Genomic DNA, 5,543 nt, shown 5'->3' with positions numbered 1-5,543 from the left:
CCCAGTGGCGAAGCGTGAACTTTTCTTTCGGGTAGACATACAATAAAAATTGTTAATTAGAAAAAAATGTGTATTCAATATTATTCACTTTAATGAAATAGAGAATGAATGCGCATGAAATATTAACTCAAAGAGAAAAATATGTAGTGATATAAAAAAGAAAAAAATAAATACTAATTACAAAAAAAACACAACATAGGTATAACCATAACTTATAAATCCATAATATCCATTATTTTAAAATTAATTAAAGACAAATAAAAACACAAGTAAAATACAATTGCCAATATCAAACAGTCGTTCATAAATAACCCCTAAAATATCCACTAAAAAAATCTTTTCTATACACCTAAAAATAAAAATACTAATTACTAAATTACTATAGCACGCGCCCATGCCAAATGCAGATTCATCAAAAAACCAAACTGAAGATGTATTGCGGCCGACCAGATCAAGCGTGTCCATAAACAATAACCCTCAAGAGCATAATAAAATAGCTGGTCGTCTTCGATAAACAAAAGCTCAAATGTCTTTCCCGCGAGTAAATTTTGCATACGTAATAGGCTGAATGTTGATGCGGCTGGACCTCTATCACCTGCTTGATGCGTATATGGTTCGATTAGATGCTCCAAATTTCGGAAGGCAAATATCAATGTGTCTTCCTGAGGCTCGTATATATTAATTGGGTGTCAGCCCTGCATTTTTATTTTAATTGGTGCGTCAGGCGGGGCGCGCCTTAGATATTATAGATAGATACATATTATAGCCGTTTAGATACTAATAATAATAGTAAGGAGAGCGACTACATTCTGTGTTATTTTTTTGTTTAAATTTGAATTCAACAATTACGTGAAATAATTACGTAATAAATTAATGAGAAATAATTGGATAATTTTGAGTAGACAGTGTCTACCTTGTCTACTCGTACGCTTCGCCATTGCAAATCTCTCGAATTCAGGTAAAAAAAAAACAAAAAAAAAAGTGAACTTTCCTATAAAAAAAAATCCCATAGGCCCTCCCTACGAAGATGGGGCCCCTTGAAATCGTTTTTTTAATTACTAATTTAAATTTGTAATATTTTTTAAGAGTTTTTCTCGTGCCTTTTCTTTTCCTATTTCACTTTAATTTTTTACTAATATGTTAGATTATAATAGCGTCATTACAATTAAAATGAAAAAAAAAAAAAAAACGTTCACTAAATCAAAGCCTCCATGGCAGAGTAGGTAGAGCTAGGGAATTTCTTATTTTTTTTACTATCTGCCACTTTTTATTTTTTATGTTTAATTTGCATTTTTTTTTAAATATAAAATAAATTTTTTTAAAAGATATTTTTATAATATTTAACAATCTGTTTCGCAATTTAAAATAAACCTTTCTTTTTAATAATAAATAAATATTTTTGTGCTATCAGGGATAGTAAAAGCATTTGCTTGTCTTTATTTACGTGACCCAATGGCTTTCCTTCGCAACTTAGTGATATTTTTAATTTTTTTGGACAGACAAAAACATTTTTGAAGCAGTTTTTGGGACTTTCCTTAAATCTACACCTTTAATTATCCTATTTAATTGTTTAGAATAATTAAATAATTTTAATTTTATCAAATACTTAAAAATTTTATTTTTAATTTCTTCATCATGTAAACAGTCAGTCAGACAGATTCTACTATTTAAAGTTTTCAATGTGTAAGGTACTAGTTTTTTTCTATGAAAATCTCTATTGAAAATATATTTTATTAAAGCTATGGCATTTTTTACTTTATCCAAAAATTCAGAATTAACATACTTTTAATGTTTCTGTCCTTTAATATACTCTTTTGCTTTTAAAAAAATTTCGCTTTCTTCGTCATCAGAGTTATGTTTTAGGAAAATTGATTTACATGTGCATTTCATTTTTGTACTGCCTATTTTTTTCACCAAATACCCAGAAACATATCTAAGTGCCTGTACCTCTGTAGGGGATTGCTCCTCTTTTTGGAATCTTAGCGGACTGTATTTTCACTTGTGGTTTTTCATATTCCCTTTCAATAAAACGCAGTTTTATAAACACACAAAGCCATAATATATTGAAGGGAATGACTTATTACTTAATATTAATTTAAATATATAAATACATAAAAAAATAAACCACGTTTTGTTTTTGACTGGGCACGGCGAATGTATGGTCCCTGACAAATCATCCAGCCAACGAACTGACAACATGTTTAACTGCTACCACCGAACATAAACTAGAATAGAAGGATCACTCTAAGGGCCAAAACACAGTGAAAGCCGGTTTCCTGCTTACCGGAAACCAGCGCCGATCGGTTCCGAATTTCGGCACTTAGTGCGGACACAGTGCCGACGAGAAAAAAGCAAATAAAAACTAGCCTTTTGTCAGTTCCAGGTTAACCTTCGCGTCAACATGGCATCTAGCTCATCTGACGATGAATTTATTGCGTTAGATAGCCTTGTAACTAAAATAATTACTAGAAAAAAAGTTGGTGTTCACTCTATAAATCGTGAGAGGGTACTTTATGGTGAATATCATCATTTGTTCAAGAAGTTGACAGATGACCCTGACCGCTTTTTTCAGTACACCAGAATGAACCATGAAACCTTCAAATATATTCTAGAAAAAGTTAAACATCTTCTAACTAAAAACTGGTGTAACCTTCACAGTCAGCCCATTTTACCAGAAGAAAGATTAGTCATTACCTTGAGGTAAGTATCTTTATAATATTTACGAGTATATATTTTAAGTGGGTTACTAACAAACAAATCATTTACTATTAACAAAACGTCTAGCAAATAATTACATATGTTGGTTTTGTTTCAACAAAAATAAGACTTAAAATGGTTGATTAAATTTTTATTTCAAAAAGAAGGACAGTGGTGGGGGACATTCGGAAGTACCAGAAACCGTTTCAGCTTGTTCCATGTTTGATAAAATGAGACTTGTACATTCTTCTTCTGCAGTGAAACGATTTCTATCGATGTAATTCAGTGATTGATTGGAAATAGATGAGTTGGAAGTTGAAGGACCAAGGATCGTAGATGGAACAGATTCGAACCTATTTAGCGGGTATGAAAATTGTTCAACTAGCTCTTGAACCCGGCATCGAAAAGCTAATACGCGTGACTCAGGAATTTTTTTCACATGAGGCAGAAGACTTTTAAAAAACAAGAGGTGTTCATCTTCTTTCTCATTTGCTCGCTTAGATTTTGACTCTAGGTATGCTACTTTTTGTTTCTCAATTTCTAATAATGAGTCGTTAAATATTTCTGTTGGGCCTCGTTTCTTTTTAGATGAAAATTGTGGTGTCGAAGATACATCAGTATTCCTTTTTGTTCTCGAAGGTGTTTCAATATTTTCTTGCCTTGTATTTTCTACGATATCATCGCCAGCATTTCGTTGAGGAGGTACAACATCTTCAGTGGAACAAAAGCTGGTCTCGTCTAATTCCATCGATGACTGAATCGACTCTTCTGCTTCAGTTTGACTTTCTGCAAAGCTTTCAGTACGACTACTTACTTGTGGCAAATTTCCTTTCAACTTTCTAGGCATTACCGTATCTTTCAAAAATAAGAGCAGTTTGAAGTATGGCCACTTGGATGTCGGAGTATCATTTGCGGCATCACCTGAACGTGGAGGAGGAAATTTTCCTAATTCTACGGAAAATTGATCCCTGATATACTTCCATTTTTTCCTCAGTTTATTTTCTGAAACAAAATTACATAGTAAAAAATTGCACCGACGCGACGCCAAAATTCAAAATGCACTAAAAAGTATGAAATAAAAATAATTAGTATCAAAAATTTGTAAATATCTTGATTATTCAAAATTCAATAATTTTTTCAAATTTATTGTTTGCTTTCATTATCTTATGATTTTACCATCTCTAAAAATATACTTTCAGGATAATTTTAATTTACACCCCTCACTGACCATTTGTAATCATTCATTCATTTATCAAAACGTCAAAACCACGTTCTAATAAAATATGTTTTTTGCAGGTATCTTGCTACAGGCTCATCTTTCAGAATGCTGTCATTTTCATTCAGGGTTGGAGCTTCTACTGTGGGAAAAATTGTAACAGAAACAGTTGCTGCATTGTGGAAAGTACTGCAACCAGTCCATATGCCTGTGCCCACGAAAGATGATTTTCAAAAGATATCTGAAGATTTTAACAATATTTGGAATTTTCCACATTGCATCGGCAGTATTGATGGAAAACATGTACGCATTCTTTGCCCTAGAAATTCAGGGTCAATGTTTTTTAATTATAAAAAATATTTTTCTGTGGTCCTACAAGGAGTAGCAGATGCAAATTATAAATTTATAGTTATAGATGTCGGTGGATACGGCAAACAAAGTGATGGTGGTACATTTCAATCTTCGGAACTGTATAAGTTGCTATCGAATAAACAACTGGATATTCCAGAACCAACGTATCTGCTTCAAACTACCTTAAAAGCACCGTTTGTACTAATAGATGACGAAGCATACCCCTTGCTTCCTTATCTTTTGAAACCATTTGGTGGAAGAGATTTAAATTTTGAGAAAGAGTGCTTTAATAAACGTTTATCTCGTGCAAGGAAAACTATTGAATGTGCCTTTGGTATCGTGAGTGCTAAATGGAGACTACTTTTAAAGTGCATTGAAACTGACATAGCTACTGCAGATCATATAATTAAATGTATATGTATTCTTCACAACACTATAATAGACAGAGAAGGATTTGAACGACATTTGACAGATGTAAGGTTAAATATTCCTGATCACAATAGATGGCAAGTAACAGGACGACCATTAAATGAAGCCAAAACGATTAGAGATATATTTGTAACATATTTTTCCAACATCACTCTGTCATACGATAAATAATAATCTATTTATTCATATTTTTAGAGAAATAAAAACAATAATATTATAATAAACGAAATAATAGATATATATTTTCATACGTACCATCCTCTTTCATTTCTTCAGCAATTTCTTTCCAACATTTGTCAACAACATTTCTATTGCTGTGTAATTTACTTTTCTTATCCCATATTGGGCATTTCTTATACACTGATGCTATTAAAATCTCTATATCCATAGCTGTATCTGTCTGCCTGTACGAACAACCGGCTAGAAAGAACTAAATAATCATTCCGGTAAAACCGGTGACGCCGACTACCAGCGCCAACAAGCCTGAGCCTGTCTCTATTGTGTTATTGCTAACTTGAAAGCATTATTTATTATAGAAGCTTATAGGCGCCGATCGGCGCTGGCTGCCGGTAAGCAGGAAATCGGCGTCCACTGTGTTTTTACACTAAGCGCCGCCCAAAATGTTGCCTTTCTCACTCGCTTTCTGATGCTACTCTTTTTTGCTGCCCGGTGGCGACTGCGTTATACAGGGGCGTCTTCAATATTAGAACTCTAATAGCGTTGTGCGGAAATTTTGTACTTTAAAAATGCCGGCGATATGTTGCGTAGATGGCTGCAGGAGTAAAAGGGGATATACATTTTTTTTTAAATAAAAATGGATTAGTTTACAGAAAAAAATACACGCTTTTCT

The 5,543-nt window shown here is 32.9% G+C and overlaps 1 long non-coding RNA gene across 1 annotated transcript; it reads right to left on the bottom strand.

Moving 5' to 3' along the window:
- Positions 1-2,751: 2,751 nt before the first annotated feature.
- Positions 2,752-5,300, bottom strand: LOC126746729 (uncharacterized). The gene is made up of 3 exons (XR_007663967.1): positions 4,949-5,300; positions 3,548-3,699; positions 2,752-3,491 (listed from the first exon to the last, which is right to left on the bottom strand). It is a non-coding gene; the product is annotated as an uncharacterized LOC126746729 (long non-coding RNA).
- Between the last annotated feature and the right edge of the window lie 243 nt (positions 5,301-5,543).

Source organism: Anthonomus grandis, chromosome 18 (assembly GCF_022605725.1).
Source record: "Anthonomus grandis grandis chromosome 18, icAntGran1.3, whole genome shotgun sequence".
NCBI classification, from domain to species: domain Eukaryota; kingdom Metazoa; phylum Arthropoda; class Insecta; order Coleoptera; family Curculionidae; genus Anthonomus; species Anthonomus grandis.
This window is presented reverse-complemented; position numbering and strand designations above follow the sequence as displayed.